The following is an 18135-nucleotide window of genomic DNA, read 5'->3' as shown; positions in this document are numbered from 1 at the left end:
AAGTAATTAGAATCAAATTTATGTTTCCTTCTGGCATCTATTATTATACCTTTTAGGAAGGTACCACACCCAGATTTCAGGAAGTATCTAGCCTGGAAAAAATGTGCATTTGTTTTTTATTTATTTATTAAACTTTTTAACAGCCCATTTCCCTCACAAAGAAGATTGGGTCCTCTGCAAAAGAAGATGCAAGCGGGAGAATTAATTCTGAATAAAAACCTAATTTTTAAAAAACAACCTGTACATCAATGTCTAGCATACATGATGCTCCGGAGGTTATTATTATGGGACCATATTTATAGATACCTTTTGGCAGAATGTGGAAACAAATAGAGGTCGTCCCTGACTTACAATTCATTTAGTGACCATTCAAAATTATGACACTGAAAAAGTGACGACCATTTTTCACTCTTATGCAGCATCCTCACAGTCACGTGATTTTATATTTGGATGCTTGACAACTGACTCACATTTATGACGGTTGAAGTGTCCCAGGGGTCATGCGATCCCCTTTTGCTACCTTCTGACAAGCAAAGTCAATGGAGAAACCAGGTTCCCATAGCAACCGTGTGACTAATTTAACAACTGCAGTGATTCAGTCAACAAAGGTGGCAAGAAAAGTCGTAAAATGGGGCAAAATTTTTCAATTAACAAATTTCTCACTTAGCAACCTAAATCTTGAGCTCAACTGCGGTTGTAAGTTACAGGTTGTAACCTGTAATATACACCAATAAATGAAGTACTAATTTCTGAAAAATAACCTACTCTGGTTTGCTAAAATGTATACAGCTCCTTCCCAATTGGTGTCTGAACACTGAATGGCTGGAAATATTTAGTTCCTCAGTAATATCAATAAACTATAATAATTGTGAGTCATCAAGGTGGTGTTGACTGTTTGCAGCCCTACAGGTAGATTTATCCAGAAGATCTGTCCCCAGCTTGGTCCTTCAGGTCTTCCAATGGTGCACCCATCACCATAATAATTTGAGTCCATCCATCCGTGTTGCTGGTCTTCTTTTTCCAAGCATTATAGACTTCTCAAGAGGCTGAAATCTTTGCATAATGCATTCAAAATGAAGGCAGCCTAAAATTTAAAAAAAGCAGCAGAAAATGCTCGATTATTTAGCCCCATCCTCCAATTTACAATCAATGTGTGTTAAAATAATTGCACCTGTTAAATAATCTTTAACAGACACCAACTTAACACACTCTCCTTTACTAAGCCACAGTGGTGCAGTGGTGAGAGTGCAGTACTGCAGCCTCCTTCTGCTGACTGCCAGCTGACTGCAATTTGGCAGATCAAATCCCACCAGGCTCAAGGTTGACTCAGCCTCCCATTCCTCCGAGGTGGGTAAAATGAGGAGCCGGATTGTTGGGGGCAAGAGGCGGACTCTGTAAACTGCCTAGAGAGGGCTATAAAGCGGTATGTAAGTCCTATTGCTATTGCTATGCATGTCAATATCCAAGCTGGCCTCAAACCAACCTGTCCAGCTAGCTGTCCTTTTAACGGAGTTTGGAAATCAGAAGTTGTGCAGCTGCTGTGGAAAGGGACAGACCTGTTTGGCTGCCTATTCCAGGAAAGGATGCCATTGAATTTAATCGTTAGCCGCCCCCATAATGGAAATAAAACTTTCCAAATGTTAATTACAATTCCTAGTAGCTCCAGTTAGCCCGAGATGATGACTGTGTGGAATTCTAAGCCAAGACAACTAGGATGGGAGATTCTGTCAAATAACGGACATAATAAATGTTCAGGATAAACTGTAGAATATAAGAAGTTCAAACAATGGCTGCGCTTAAGTGAGGTATCCTTGATACAGAATTGCAACAGAATATACAACAGGACCGCAGCAATGCGCACTTCAAAGCAATCTTGTGTCTAGATCAACTCACAATATACAAGACATTTACATTATTACAACTATTAAGGTATCTTCAACCTCATTTCCAGGTTGGACTGAAGAATGTTATGTTCGATTTTTACTGGCAGAATAGGATACCAAGGTAACTCTTAATTGTTGCAGTTTGTTTTTAAAGCTTGTCTTGCATGCCTCATTTTATTTTGTAGCTGTAATCTATAGATTTTTAATAAATCTTATTTAATCTGATTTGTTCATATGCAATAAAGCATCTAAACAGACAAGAATAATAGAAGTCACACAATAGCCAGAACATAACAAAAGCTATCCCATGGTGGCATTTTCTCAGTAAACTCAACCAAACTTTCCAGAAGTGATCCTGACGACAATCACTCAAAGTAAGTCTGACCTGAAGGATATTCCATAATAGGAGATCCATGATGGACAAATATTTCTTCCTGGCCTCAATCCCCAAGTTCAGGAAAATGAGGGGGAACCAACCATTTGCCCCAGAATGTTCATCTCAGCTGGACTGATTCCAACTGGAGAAAGTGTCACTACAGATGTCTCAAGCAATATGGTGCTTTCCAGGGCACCTGCGATCCTACGGCACCCATTACAGAGTCCGCAACACAGATGGAATAGGCTGTCCCCAGAGCATTTAACAACCACATAGAATCTACAAAGGATGCCCCATGTAGATGTCAAGGCAGCCTTCCCACCAGGTGGTGATGAGAGTGTGAGCCATCATCACGAGAGCTTCCAACCCAGGCAGGTCAATTCACACAACCGTCAGACATCTGCCAATCTTTGAAGGCGTTTTGCTTCTCATCCATCTCATTCTTCAGAGCTGAAGGAGCTTCTTGGATGAGAAGCAAAACGTCTTCAAAGAAAAACCAGACAGCCTAGCGGCCTCTTGAAAAAAGCACCCTTGGGACAACCGTGACCTGGATGACGGAGAATCTCCATAGACATCTAAGACTGACTTCCTCAGAAGTAGTGTTACTCAAGGGTCAGCAGCAGCACAACAGAGATGAAATCACCTGCAATTCCATCCTGCTTGGTCCAACCACAGCCTTTATCTCCCCCAAGCCCCAAAGGCTCTTCCTGTACTTCCCTGGGGTGGTTATGTGTAATTAAGATAACCTTTATTAAGATTAAGATAACCTTTATTGTCATTGTTTCCTGTGGGCACACTGGCAATTAAAAATGAAATTCTGCTGCCTGTTCTCAAAAGCGTATACATACATAACACACATATAGACACACTATATACATATGTACATACCTACACCCTTACATATACATACAGTATAAATATTAGTCATCGTCCATCTTGAATACGTAGCGGAAAGAGGAAGCTTGAGAATTCACAAGGTTGATACTGCATGGAACAAAACTGTGACCAAAACCGGATGTTCTGCTTCGGATACCATGATGCCCGCTCCCTCCCAGAAGGTAACAAGGAAAACAGGTGGTGAAGAGGATTGTGTAGAGCCCCAGACAATGCTGTGGACCCTGCTCAAGCATCGCATAAGCATATCCATGTCCTGGATAGAAGGGAGTGAACTGCCTATAATATTTTTTGCCGTCCTCACCACTCTCTGCACCGCCTTCCTGTCCAAAGTGATAATGCTTCCAAACCAGATCATAGTGCAATAGGTCAATGTGTGTGCAGCGGCAGCAAAAAAGCTAATGCAATCCTAAATTGCATTAACAGAGGGATACAATCAAGATCAAGTGAGGTATTAATACCATTCTATTACTTTGTAAGAGCACACCTACAATACCGCATCCAGTTTTGTTCACCACACTGTAAAAAAGACGTTGAGACTCTAGAAAGAGTGCAGAGAAGAGCAACCAGGATGATGAGGGGACTGGAGGCTGAAACATACATGAACTGGGAACTGGGCATGGCTTGTCTAGTGAAGAAAAGGACCAGGGGAGACATGATAGCGGTCTTCCAATATTTGAGGGGCTGCCACAGAGAGGAGGGGGATCAAGCTATTTTCCAAAGCACCTGAAGGCCAGACAAGGAATAATGGATGGAAACTGATCAAGGAAAGATTCAACCTGGAAATAAGGAGAAATTTTCTGACAGTGAGAACTATCAACCCATGGAACAGAAGTTGCCTTCAAGAGGTTGTGGAAGCTTCATCACTGGAAGCTTTCAAGAAGAGACTTGACTGCTATCTATCAGAAATGATATAGGGTCTTCTGCTTTGTGGGGGTGGTGGTTTGGGCTAGTATGAGCTACTAAGTCCCTTCCAACTTTGTGAATCTGTATGCCAGGATGCTCTCTATCATCCCTTTATAGAAAGAGTTAAGGACAGGAGAAGGAAGATGTACTTTTCTTATACAATGCAGAAAATGCAGGCAACTGTCTCGCTTAGCAACAGAAATATTGGGCTCAACTATCAAGGACTACCTGTACATATTTTCTAGATCCATTTTTGTGATTTGCTGTTTGTCCAGATTTGGGCAGATGGCAAATCTCACACAGCATCTGTAAGCATCAAGTCCATTACAAGTTACGATTCTGCCTCTATTTTCAGTTCCAGGGACAGCTTACCATATGCTCTTTTGTTCTTATATCATTTGGGTCAAAGCTCTGCCGGAGCAAATTCTTCCTTCCACGTCTCTTATCTCTCTTTTCCCTTGAACTCATGAAGTAAAAATTGTTCGGCTGGCAGAAAGGATGTAATTGGAGGGTAATGTGAGTGGAAGCAATGCTTCTTTCCAGCTTCCTTCATTCATTGTGTGGTCAATTTAATTCTGATAAACTACTCTTAACGTAATAGGTCAGCAAAAACTTTTAATGGCATGGTTAGAAGTCAACCTCTGGCCCAATCTACACATGTGAACCTCTTGACGTTTTATGTGAAAAATGCCAGATGGGATGTGAAACATAAAACATGAGGCAGTCATTATGAGAGAGGCTAATCATCAGCTATAATTTAATACACTTAGTGGCAGCCATTCATTTAGAGATGTTCTAAGTGGTTGCAACAACTAAATTAGGCCATTCTTTTTCTTGTCATGCAGGGTCAGGGATCATTTGCATCAGCTTCCTGGCCATTTCTAAAGAGCATCTCCTCTTCAAAATGTTGCATCATGATGGCCTAGAGGAGGGGAGAACGAGGAGGAGGAGAAGCGGGGGGAGAGAAAGGGGTGAATGGGGCACGGCACTAAAGGCAATATGTAGGCATATGGTGATAATTAGGACTGGCGTTTCCACTGTAAGTCATTGTATTTGCAAGTTAAGCTGGACCCAATTTTACAACCATTTTTTACAGTGGTCATTAAGCAATCCCCCATAGTTGTGAATCGTGAGGTTGTTAAGCAAATCCAGCTTCCCTAAGACATATTTTCTGCTGGAAAAAGGGTAGCAAATGTGACAACAGGATATCGCAATGTCATAAATGTAAGCCAGCTGCCAAGCATCTGAATGGTGCTATGGTTGTAAGGGTGACAGAGGTCATAAGTTGAAGCCTACATTTATATGGCAAATAACATCCTTCACTTAAAGTAGCTTGGGGTCCATCTGGAGTGAAAAGCAATCCCTGGGTGTGTGTACTTTGAAAGCTAAAATCCTTGTCTGATGAACTTTGGTTACCCTGGACATGTGAATTTTGAAAGTGTGCCACCGTCAGGTCCAAGTCCAGAGATAATGCTATAGTCTTCTAATCTCCTAGATATATCCTGAGAGATCCTAGGATGTGGCTACCTATATTTTTTGGGGGGCAATCACCAGGAGATGGCACATTCCAATCCCACCTTAGGCGTCAAAGCTGGCTGGATGACTTTGGGGCAAACACTCTTGTCTCAGCCCATCTCATCTCACAGGGTTGTGGTTGTGGGGGAAAGAGGAGGAAGGTGTGCTGGATGTTTGCCAGCTTGAGTTATTTATAAAAATAATAAAGATAACACAAGGCGATTATCTAAATACCTTGACTTATGAACCACAATTGAGCCCACAAATTCTGTTACCAAGTGAGCTTTACGAACTTTTTTTGCTGAAGTTGTTAAGTGAACCACTATAGTAGTTAAGTTAGTAATACGGTTGCTTGTCCGAAGGTCCCAAAAGGGGATCACATGACCCCAGGACGCTGCAATTGTCATATAAGTTAGTTGCCAAGCATTTGAATTTTGATCACGTGACTCTGGGCATGATGCAATGGTTGTTAAGTGTGAAAAAACGACCGACAAGTCACTTTTTTCAGTTGTAACTTCGAACGATCACTAAGTCGAGGACTACCTGAGCCTGAATATCTACCGCACAGAAGACAGAGGGCACAATTATTCAGACGTGTCCCAGGAGCTCAGATAAGGAACAAGGCAAGGAAAGAGATTGTGGTTGTACATGTTTTAACAATGGAACAGGTCATTTTGGTAGATGGTGCAGTTTCCTTCTCTGGAAGGGTTTAAAAAGTTGGTTGGTTGGTCATGTGGTCAGCACGGTTCCCAGCAGTGGGTGGGGGATGGATTGGATGATCTTCAAGATCCCTTCCCTCTGGTTCGGTTAAAGAGTTCACAGGACCTGGAAGCCCAATCTTGTGCTAATCCTAACTGTCGTGTCCGTCGAGAAAGGAAGCTCGGAGTCAGTGACTGTAAATTGACTTGTACAGAACACTAACCTCAAAAGAACAGACTCTGGCTGCTTTTCTAGACACCTTGGCTACGAGAGAGGGTGGCCTACTTAGAATAAAATCTAACAGCCAAAGCTTTTCCTGTCACTTCGATTTCAGGCCAGAAACATTGTTCTGCTAATTACCTGCCACAAACACACACACACACCCAACAGAACCATTAAGGAAAGTTGGCAGTGCATTATTGCCAGTTCCCCCACCCCTCCCTGCTATCCTGAATATCTTTCTCCTCTTGGATTCTGCTGTTGTTTTTAATGTGTTGCCTTCATAGGGCAATAAATATTCCATCTTACATCAGCCCAACTTAAGTCGATAGTCCACTAATGTTCCCTGAAGGCGTGTGAGAGCTTAGCTTTGGTTTTTTTATGGCTAAGCAGGTTGTTCTGCTTTTCCATGAAAACAACTCAATCAGAACAATCTAATTTGTCCGGAGACATAAGGAACTTTGGAACAATGCAATGATCCGAATATATACAGAATATGCAATTACTAAAACAGTTTCAAGAAAAATGTTGGAGGCTGGGGGTTGTGCCATAGTTTCAAACACTGCAGTAAGCCAAACTGTGGGGAAATATGGGGCGTTAGCATGTTTTATAGGTATAAGATAAGATAGATCATCTTCTTTTAACAACCCCATGAGCCCTTGCAGGGCGGAGTCCAGGCAACTGAATGGAGCTAGCAGAGTGTTTACTGGCCAGATGCCCTTCCTGTCACCAATGTGGAGTTTTGTTCAGCAGATATATTCTCATTGTGTCAGAGAGGTTTATAAGATAAGATAAATAAGATAACTTCATTGTCATATTTTTTTTAGTGTGAACAAACCGGCCCACATTAAAAATGAAAATGTGTTTTCAGAAAATCTATTTTTTAGAAAGTGTATACCCATATGCATAACACCCATATACACATGCTATATACATACATAAATATATACCCGCACCATACATATATGTATGTATATATACATACACACACACACACACACATATATATATATACACATATACATACATACATACACATTTATATTATAAATATAACAATTATAAATTATAATCTTTATAATTCATATTACGATTATAAATGATAAGGTGTAACCTAGTAGTTATACAAATCTAGAAACTAATTTATACAGTGAACCATAGTTAAACCAGAAGGCTGAGAGATCTTTATACAGCACTGTGTAGAACTAAATGCCAGGTTTTGTGCATTCCTGGCTTGTAAGGTTTCTAGATGACAAATCATAGTTTGTGCAGAATAAACCACATGTATGGAGTAAACCAAACTTCAATTCAATACCATCAAAATTGGACTCAAATTTACCAACTGAAAAGAAAGATATATTATAAGTGCGAGTGACATTTTTAACCCAGGTAGTCCCTGGGTTAAAAATGTCACTCATACTTATAAATGTGCTGCCTCTTACTAAAATCAGCTTCCTTAAGCTGATGAGCTGGAGTCACACCATATTCTCATGAACTGCTGAAGCCGTGGACTTCTAACATACAGCTTGTTTTCAGAGGTTCATAAGAACATTGTGCAGCTTTGGCAATTCGAACACCATCTGCCACTTTTAATAATGGGAAATCATAAATAAAAATTCCAACTTACATACAAAATTAGTTAAAGAGAGGAACACTACTCGTTCTTAGCCTGGGATAGACACACACACACACACACACACACACCGTAAAGGTTGTCTGATGTTACAGACTGCATTTAATGAAGGTATACAAGGAAGTCGTCAACTTACGACCACAATTGAGTCCAAAATTTCTGTTGCTAAGTGATACATTTGTTAAGTGAGTTTTGCTCCATTTTACGACCTTCCTTGCCATAGTTGTTAAGTGAATCACTGCACATGTTAACTTAGTAACACCACTGTTAAGTGAATCTGGCTTCCCAGCTGATTTTCCTGGTCAGAAGGTCACAAAAGGGGATCACAGGATCCCACCCGGGACACTGCAACCGTCATAAATATGAGTCAGTTGCCAAGTACCTGAATTTCGCTCAGATGACTATGGAGATGCTGCAATAATTGTAAGTGTGAAAACAGCCATAAGTGGTTTTTTCCCCCAGTGCCATTGTAACTTCCAATGTCACTAAATAAACTGGAATACAGGTAGCCCTTGCTTGCCAACTGCTCCTTCAGTGACTCTTCCAAGTTGGGATGGTGATGAAAAAGGACGACTGGTCCTTACTGGTGCAGCCACTGCCATATCCCCACGACTGCAGTTCAGTTGCTTGGCAACCAGTGCACACTTACGACAGTTGCAGAATCCCGCGGTCTTGTCATTCCCAAACTTCGCAGCCAGCTTCTGATCAGCGAAATAAATGGGGAAGGTGGCAGGAAGTCGTAACTTGCACACTCCCAGGATGTTGTGCTTAACTGCCCAAAGTGGTTCGCTTAACAACCACAGCCGGCACGGATGATGCAAGTTGGGTATGCCCACCATGAGTTTTCACATTAGGAGCACACTGCTTAGCAACGCAGCTGTCGGTCCCAAATGCAGTTGGTAAGTAACAGCAACCTGTATACGTTAGAAAGTATAAACTGATGTCATTGGGATTATTGTGCACATGAAGCTAAGAATCCCCAGATTGATCGCCATTGCATATTATAGCACCTAGACTTATAGACAGCTTCATGGTGCTTTCCAGCCCTCTCTAAGTGGTTTACAGAGTCAGCATGTTGCCCCCAACAGTCTGTGTCCTCATTTTACCAACCTCGGAAGGATGGAAGGCTGAGTCAACCTTGAGCCAGTCAGAATTGAACTGCTGGCAGTGGGCAGTTAGCCTGCAATACTGCATTTTAACCACTGGGAGGGTGGGAGGGTGGGAGGGAGGGAGGAAGATAGCAATAGCACTTACTTATCTACCGCTTCACAGTGCTTTTACAGCCCTCTCTAAGCAGTTTTACAGACTCAGCATATTGCCCCCAACAATCTGGGACCTCATTTTACCGACCTTGGAAAGACCGGAAGGCTGAGTTTATGCATGGCTAATAGAAGAACCAGTAATGGATTTGGGGGAAAAAATATTCTGAATGAATGCAATCCAGTTGCCTAGATGCCTACTAGATGGGTAAAAGCAAGATTAGAGACCAAGGAAATGTTCCCTGTTTTTTTTTGAAAGACCCAAGAGATCTATTTGAAAAAGGATTGTTTTAAACATGCAATTTAAATGTAGTTTCAACATAGGACAAAAGAGTAAATATAAATCAAAAAGCAAGATGGATGGTGATTACTCATGATAAAAGATTGAAACTAGAGCAAGTAGAAACATCTGGTGACGGGAATGGACAGAAGAATTTTAAGATGTGCAAATATTGGCACAAAGATAATGTGTGACCTATTGGGAAGAACGAATGTTTGTTGAAACAAACATACGGGCTGGTCAAGCAGGTCTCTGTTTGGGCATCAGTGGAGTAAGAGTTGAGGACAGTTGCATCATATAGGAGTAGATGACATGTCCTTGAGGTCATAGCACTTTCATAGAGAAACCCTCAGTTCCTCTCTTCATATATCTTGCTCCCCATCACCTGCCAACTGCTTCATTAGGGAGTATGCAGTCATTTAAAAGAAGGTGGCAGTTTAGGTTTGGGATCCCTTGCCAGAGGCAAGTTATGATGAAAGAGGGGAAAACCATCATCATCATTCAGATTTAATTTAAGAAAAGCATTCACTATTATCTCCTAAAGAATACCTTGGCACCAGGCAAGCAAATAGGGTAAACTGGCTGCAAAGGAGAAACAAGGTTTTCATAAAACTGGTTTTAATGGGGTCCAGGGGGCAAGGAGGGCCCCACTTGGTGGCGGGGTTTTGTAACATTCCAAACCACACGTCCCCCGCCCCGCGCCCGCCCCGTTCCCCCCCTGTTATAAAAATGTGCTCAGCTATATCATCAAAATTCTGAACTTCTCTGCAGGACTCAAGATTAAATGCTAGAACATTTATGTACATATTTTCTTTTTGCTGATAAATATTTAAACAGAAGATAGGTTGTAACATATTTATACTATTTAAGAAAAGTGCATCATGCCCATGTAATTTCCTTTGTAGCAAGATGGAAATGTCTGTCACTGGCTTCTTCTGGTATTTTTCTTTTAAATTCTCAATCTAGCCTCAGAAATTCCTGGAGATTTTCACCCAAGTAATAATCAACCCACTCCTGCTTAGCTTTTGAGCCCAAACAAGGTCAGTCACCCAATCAAATAGATTTAAATCAGTAAATTATGACCCATCCCCAATGATAAAAGTCTATGTATGACGTCTCTCATGAATAAAACTTATTTCACTCAGATTAGGGCAAGAAGCAAAAACATCCATGTAAAAAAAACCAAACTTTCTTGATGTAGAGGCTGTCTGTTGGTCTTTTTTCCACTTTACTATCCCAAAGAAACCCCTACATTTTGAAAAGCTAAATATCTAAAACAATGAATAAATATGTTAGCTTCACTGATATATACAGGTAGTCCTTGACTTACAACAGTTCACTTAGTGACCAAGTTACAACAGCACTGAAAAAGTGACTTATGAACCGTTTTTCACACTTATGACGATGGCAGCATCCCCATGGCATGTGATTTACATTCAGATGCTTGACAACTGACTCACAGTTATGACGGTTGCAGTGCCCGTGTTTTGCAACCTTCTGACGAGCAAAGTCAAGGGGGAAGCCAGATTCACTTAACAACCTTGTTACTAACTTAACAACTGCAGTGATTCACTTAATAAACATGGCAAGAAAAGTCATAAAACGGGGCAAAACTCCCGTTAGCAAATTTCTCACTTAGCGCAACATAAATTTTGGGCTCAATTGTGGTAGTAAGATGAGGACTACCTGGACTTCCAAAGAAATTCCTAATAATGCCGATGTACTTCTACATTCTACAGACTAAAAACTGCCAGGATAAAATCCACTGCAGGCGTAGCCATATCTCAAAACTTGTTCCGGGATTGAGTCTCCACTCTGCCTTGACGTGGCTCCCTCAGCCAAAACAGGGGCTTGGGTAACACGGCTATTTTTGGCAAGCACAATCAAGGAGTCACCAATCCACAGTCTGAATAGTTCTTGCTTGGTGTGTTATGTGAAATGGAATAGTTGTGGCTTATTTTATTTAGCGAACTATTGCTTGACAGCTGAATTTGTCTAGCAAATAAACTACTTTGTGTACCTAATTTCTAACCGATAGCAGCTTTCAAGCAAGTCTTTATTGGTTTTTCTTGATAATATTGGAGACCGATTCAGGAAGACAAAACACAACCCTTCCCTTCATCTGTGGCCTCTCCTGATGCTAAAAACTGTTCTCCTGAATGCTCAAACGGAACACTGAATTTTTACTACTGATTGCTACTCAGATAAGTATCACTTATCTATAATGTATGCATTTGAGACTACTTATTTCTACCAAAAATTAGATTTACATTCCCAAAATGTTCTCTTGTATCGTAAGAGCTTTTTTATTGCTGCTTCCTGCCAGCTGCAGCTGCTCTTGATCGCAAAAGCTCTTATCTTGGCTTCCCTTGATGCTATCTTGTTCTGAAGAATCTCAATTACTAATAATACATTAAAAGAGACTTATTATATGGAAATATTGCAGCCTGCACAGCCTGCGTCACGATAAATATTCAGTCAAATGACTGTTGTATCCATTCCATTATTTAATGCTTTTTAATTAGGTAAAAAAATATCCCATTGCTCTCATCTGGCAAGACAGAGTTAAGCAACAAGGCATGAGTCTGGATCAAACAATCCATGGTCATCTTTTGTTGAACATTGTTTGTTGAATAATCAATAAACAAGGTTAATAAATGGTTCATATATGTAACAGGATATAAATCATGACTTGCAGGCCACAAAGCTGGATTCATACAACCTAGCCCAGTGATAATTACTCACTATTTGGATGACCTAATAGGATTCAGGAAACCTTGGAGAGATTACTTGGAGTATTGAGGCTATTTCCCCCCCACCCCCCAATTTATCTTTTATTTATTTATTGAGGGGTTAATAGGGAAATGTAGCAGTTTGCCTTCCAGAAACCTCCTTCATTTCATTCATATTTAAAAAAAAAATAAGGGGGAGAAAGTCTTATTTGGAAAATGTGGGTCTTTTGTCATCTAAATTTGGCAGTGTATATTAAAATATTATAGCCACACATGGTTTGCAGCTTTCCAGGGATCCCAACTTTCTGCTACGACTTATAGCGATTTGTTTGGTTTTGGCTTAAGGTGTTACGCGAAACCAACCATGTGGAGCAAAGTCCAAAATACGTAGGAGCAAATGGAATCCTTTGCCCACTTCACAAGTGCCGGTATATGTCCCTGCAATTCATAGGCTCTAGATAAAAAGATGCTTGATTTTGGCATTGTTCCTCTTAATGCTTCCAAGTAAAGCTTGATGCAAACTTCAACCGTTGAATGGTCAGCTGGGTTGGGCTGCATTCTGAAGTCTAAAATATTCTTAGCTCTATTTAAGAGCCGTGGTGGCACATTGGATAGAATGCTGTATTGCAGGCTGACTCTGCCCACTGCCAGGAATTCGATCCTGACTGGATAAAGGTCAACTCAGCCTTCCGTCCTTCCGAGGTGGGTAAAATGAGGACCCAGATTGTTGGGAGCAATTTGCTGACTCTGTAAACCACTTAGAGGGGGCTGGAAAGCACTGCGAAACAGTATATAAGTCTAAGGGCTATTGCTATTCCTGATCAAATCCTGTGTTCCTTTGCAGTTCCATTTGTCATTTTTGTGCTGATTTTCATACCTTTACTGTCTCTCACTAAATTTTATTTCAAACTCATATAGGATGTCAGAGACGTTCCAAATTCATTCTTGCTTTCTGTTTAATAGACACCCAAGGGAATATCTGTGACTACAACAAGTTCTGTGAAGGTTTATCCAGTAATCAGATGATGCTGGTAGCTTGCATGTCAATAGTTATCATTGTGTTCAGTTCCAAAAATAGAAAAAAAGGGCTAATATTGACAAGTTCTCTCAATCGCTAGCCTTGGAGTTCTCCCTCTATTTTCCCATAACCAAGAGACTCCGTGCCAGTGGCATGCATGGAAAACAGAAATCAAAATATATTGATAGTGGGACTTGTTCTACCCAGTATTTTGATATTCAGTGTGTAATGTCCTCCCAGCCATCAAACGACATACAGAGAGATTAGACCATTCAATTAATTGTGGTTAGTCAACACGTTCTATAAATCTAGTCAATTTGGTTAGTTAGTTATGGGTGACGTGATAGCTGTGTCCCAATATCTAGAAGGCTGCCACAAAGAAAAGGGGGTTAACCTATTCTCCAAAGCACCTCAAGGCAGAACAAGAAGCAATGGATGAACACTAACTATGGAGGACCAACCTAGAATTAAGAAATTTCCTGACAGAGCAATTAATCAGTGGAAGTTGTAGGTGCTCGAACACTGGAGGCTTTCAAGAAGAGATTAGGTGGCTATTTGTATGGAATGGTATAGTGTAGTGTCATCTTCTTGATCAGAAGACTAGAAGACCTGCAAGGTCCCTTCCAACTCTCTGTAGTCTATTATTTACTTTGTTTTAGTTCAGAAAACTGGTCTGAATCAACCATTATTAAGTGCATCATAAACACAGCCAGAATAATCCATACTGCTGGAATTAACTGAGCTGAAATCAAAAGGCTGAAGTGCTCAAACAACTCACGAAGATTTGTTTTATCATACCAGTTCATGGTATTAATTATGGCTATGGAAAACTCCACAGTTAGCTAAATTCACAATGTACTAAGTCATAAGCTATGTTAAGCTATGTTGTAAGGGTTGTACTGATACACCACCAGAACCAAGCCATATCATGGCCAGCAGTTGACTCCTGCTTTCTAGGAGGACAGGTTCATATATATCAAATTTAAATACTGCCCATCTCATTGTCCAAAATGATTTTGGGCAGTTTATTAATATAACACTGAAGGGAGGCAACTAAAGGTATGATGGTTTGTTTTATCTGCTATTTATTATTTTATTTATCGTATGGCACATTCACACCACATCTTATATCCGCTGACCATCACGAAAAGTGCTAGAGCTAAAGTTGGCTGTTCAGAGAAATACCATTTTAAACTTTGATTCCCAAATGAATAGGACTGCCTTTCTCACAATATTTGCTCTACAAAGGCAATACTGGTAGGAAACATCCCTTTTTTATTTCGGAGAATTGTGTGTTTGCTTACCTGACTCATTTCCAGCTTTGAGGCCAGTTTAGCAATTTTCTAGATGGTCGAGTTTTCCACAGGTCATTCTGATCCTATACATATGATCGATAAATCCAGTGTCTTGTTATTGTTTACTAGAAACAAAAAAAATGAAGTCTTAGTCCATAAAATGGGTGTTTTGTAGGGTGTACCTTTATATTCATTAACATAAGTTTTACCTCTATGTTCAAGAACACGTTTTTGTTGGTTCTGATTTCTGGAAAAAGCCAATTTAATGGCTGTAACATGAAGATTGATTTGAAAACATCCATCCTAAAAATCATTACATGCTTCTGCCCATATTAAAAATTCCTCTACAGCTGCACACTCATCTATTAAAAAATCACATATTCATAAACTACTATGCATATTCTGAAAGGCCTACTTTGACCTTGAATATTTTTTCGTTAAGAAAAAAGGGCTGTTATCCTAAATAGGCATATGCTACATTGAAACACTATAATTACTTTGAGGGGTCCTTGCAGCTCTCTTGAACTTCGTGATTCTTTTGCAGATGTTCATTGCTCAAGCTAGGTAACAGCATCAAGATCAGGTGAAGTATTACCACACCTAGAATGCTGCAACCAGTTTCGGTCACATTACAAAAATGATGTTGAGCCTTTGGAAAAAGTGCAAAGAGCAACTAAGACGATTAAAGGCTTGGAGGCTAAAACATATGAAGATCATTTCTAGGAATTGGGTATGGCTAGCTAGAGAAAAGAAGTAGTAGAGGGTGACATGATAGCGATCTTTCAATATTTGAGGGGCTGCCACAAAGAAGGGATCGACTTATTTTCCAAAGCACAAGAAACAATGGATGGAAACTAATCAAGGAAAGAAGCAACCTAGAACTAAAGGAGAAACTTCCTAACAGTGAGAACAACTTATCTTCAGAAGTTGTGCGTGCTCCAGCACTGGAGATTTTTGAGACTGGATAACCACTTGTCTGAAATGTAGGTGTGCTGCTACAGCAAGCGGTTGGACTCACAGGGGTCTCCAACCTTGGCAACTTTTAAGACTTGTGGACTTCAACTCCCAGAGTTGAAGTCCACAAGTCTTAAAGTTGCCAAGGTTGGAGACCCCTGGACTAGAAGACCTCCAAGGTCCCTTCCGACTCTATTTTGGAATAATTAGGTAATATCAGATGATGTTACCTAATTTGGTAATGAAACATCTGCAAGAAAACCACCAAGCTCAGAGAGCAACAAGGATCCCTCATTTCAACTGAGAGTTATCTTAGTATCTCTGGGCTGAAATGAAGGGGGCTTGCTGTTCTCTGAGCTTGGTTGTTTTCTTCATTGTTAGTTATTTTGCAAGCTGCTCGGAGTTAATATGGCTGCCATATACATTTATTAAATACAGGTAGTCCTTGACTTACAACTGTTCATTTGGTGACCTTTCAAAGTGACAATGGCATTGAAAAAGTGACTTATGACCGTTTTTCACACTTACCTTTGCAGCACCCCCATGGTCATGTGATTTACATACAGATGCTTGACAACTGATTCATACTCATGATGGTTGCCGTGTTCCAGGGTCATGGGATGATTTTCCCCTTCTGACAAACAAAGTGAAGGGAAAAGCAAGATTTGCTTAACAGCCATGTGACTAATTTAACAACTGCAGCGATTCACTTAACAAAGGTGGCAAGAAGAGTCTTAAAACTGGGTGAAACTTAATAATTTTCTCACTTCGCAACATCACTACCTGTAAACTTGACTTTTTCCACAGGGAAGAAGTCCCTAAGACACAGGCACCTGAATATTTTTGATACCTTCCCAGAGCTGATCCCCATTCTCATTGCTGGGCGGGTGTTTACACAACACACCAACACAAGGGAACTTGTGGCTTTGCAGGACACACAGAACCTAAACCAGTGATGACAGGGGCTCCCATTGCCCACATTCCAAGGAAACGTGTCCTGTAGATGGGTCACGTTCAGACGACCCAGTGACCCCCCCTCCCAACCCCTGAATCAGCCAAGCGTCCTTTCCATGGGTCTGTTGTGGGCAGGAGTTGACCCACCTGGTCAACCCCCCAACATGATCCAGGGCTCCCCAAGGCATCACCACCTAGCTCGGATAAGCCAAGGTCCAGTGGATCCTCCCCGCCCCCCCCAACAAAGCCTACATACACAGCCTTCACATACACTTTTAGAGCTTTCACACAGACACACAAACACAGAGCCTTCACGCACACAGCCTTCACACACACTCAGACTGGGCCTACACAGTGCCTTCATACATACACAAGTACAGAGCCTTCACACATAGAACCTTCACATACTCATGCACAGCCTTCACACACACTCACAGGGCCTATACAGAGCCTTCACACACAGCCTTCACATACACACACACGGTCTACAGAGCTTTCACAGACACACACAGAGCCTTCACGCACACAGAAAGCCTTCACACACACACACACACACAAAGCCTTCACATACTCAGCCGTCACATACACACACTCACACACACACACAGCCTACATACACAGCCTTCACACACACTCACACAGGGCCTACACAGAGCCTTGACACAGAGCCTTCACATACACATACACAGTCTACAGAGCTTTCACACAGGCACACAAACACAGAGCCTTCACGCACCCTCACCCAGGGCCGACACACAGAGCCTTCCTACAGACACACAAGCACAGAGCCTTCACACACTCACGCACAGCCTTCATACACACTCACATGGCCTATAGAGCCTTCACACACAGCCTTCACATACACACACACTCACACACTGTCTACACAGCTTTCACACAGACACCCAGAGCCTTCACGCACAAAAAGCCTTCACACACACACACACAAAGCATTCACATAATCAGCCTTCACACTCACACAGTCTACAGAGCTTTCAGACACACAGAGCCTTCACGCACACAGAAAGCCTTCCACACACACACACACACAAAGCCTTCACATAATCAGCCTTCACACACACACACACTCACACACATACAGAGCCTACATACAAAGCCTTCACACACACTCACACAGGGCCTACACAGAGCCTTGACACACAGCCTTCACATACACACACACAGTCTACAGAGCCTTCCTACAGACACACAAACACAGAGCCTTCACACACTCACGCACAGCCTTCATGCACACTCACACACACACACAGAGCCGGCGCGCCTAGGCCCCGACGCCCGCCAAAAGCTCACTCGGGAAGAGCAGCGAGGCGGGAAAATTCCGCGCGTAGGCGGAGACCGATCGGCCGGGCAGAGGCGCCTCCTCCTCCCTTTCCCCCTCCGAGATGGGGGCCGGTGAGTCAACTGAGGCGCCCGCCGGCGGGAGGGTCGAGGGAGGAGAACCGAGCAGCCCTCACGACTTTGCCCTTCGGGGGGCGGGAGGGGGGAAGCCGCCTCCCG

The 18135-nt window shown here is 41.7% G+C and overlaps 1 long non-coding RNA gene across 5 annotated transcripts; it reads right to left on the bottom strand.

Moving 5' to 3' along the window:
• Positions 1–2790: 2790 nt before the first annotated feature.
• LOC113427677 (uncharacterized) lies at positions 2791–18029 on the bottom strand. Of its 5 annotated transcripts, none has more exons than XR_015750338.1 (7): positions 17696–18029; positions 17200–17529; positions 16765–17132; positions 16192–16297; positions 14719–14834; positions 6486–7069; positions 5929–6418 (listed from the first exon to the last, which is right to left on the bottom strand). It is a non-coding gene; the product is annotated as an uncharacterized LOC113427677 (long non-coding RNA). The 5 variants fall into 5 exon arrangements; XR_015750341.1 differs by having other exon boundaries at positions 16765–17102; positions 17312–17529; XR_015750337.1 differs by having other exon boundaries at positions 16765–17529.
• Positions 18030–18135: the final 106 nt, after the last annotated feature.

This window comes from Notechis scutatus, chromosome 7 (genome assembly GCF_049901735.1).
Source record: "Notechis scutatus isolate UNSWTSFEM ecotype Mainland chromosome 7, rNotScu1.2, whole genome shotgun sequence".
Taxonomy (NCBI): domain Eukaryota; kingdom Metazoa; phylum Chordata; class Lepidosauria; order Squamata; family Elapidae; genus Notechis; species Notechis scutatus.
Note: the sequence above shows the minus strand (reverse complement) of the source record. Positions and strands in the feature narration are given on the sequence as shown.